This window comes from Calidris pugnax, unplaced genomic scaffold (assembly GCF_001431845.1).
Source record: "Calidris pugnax isolate Ruff unplaced genomic scaffold, ASM143184v1 scaffold50, whole genome shotgun sequence".
In the NCBI taxonomy this organism is placed as follows: domain Eukaryota; kingdom Metazoa; phylum Chordata; class Aves; order Charadriiformes; family Scolopacidae; genus Calidris; species Calidris pugnax.
Window position 1 is genome coordinate 3,660,171 of NW_015090780.1, and position 338 is coordinate 3,660,508.

At 62.7% G+C, this 338-nt stretch overlaps 1 protein-coding gene across 1 annotated transcript in view; it reads left to right on the plus strand.

Moving 5' to 3' along the window:
• The first annotated feature begins 230 nt into the window (after positions 1-230).
• Positions 231-338, plus strand: part of CABLES2 (Cdk5 and Abl enzyme substrate 2) — a 23,372-nt gene continuing 23,264 nt past the window's right edge. The window contains exon 1 of the mRNA XM_014956591.1: positions 231-247. The gene's annotated coding sequence lies outside the window, so the exon portion shown is untranslated. The remainder of the gene's footprint in view (positions 248-338) is intronic.

Sequence of the window (338 nt, forward strand, 5' to 3'; positions counted from 1 at the left end):
CCCCAGCCCCACAAGCCTAAGGGCCAGGTTCCGGGCTGCTGGGCTGGAGCAAGAGGAGCAACCACCATCGTCTGCTTTGACAGGAACCATCTGATGCGCAGAGACGCCCACCGATGGTTTTAGCAGATGTGTCCTCCCTGCCTGCGGGAAGGGCAGGAGACCTTGGGAACGGGTGACCTCCAGAGCGGGTGGGGAGATTTTAAAAAATCATACAAAGGGACACAGCGGCTGTTTGTGCAGAGACACGGTGGGTGCTCGGGTGGGGACACGGTGGGTGGTTGCGTGGGGACACGGTGGGTGCTGGCGCGGGGTGGTGGTTGGTGGGAGGTCGGGTGGGG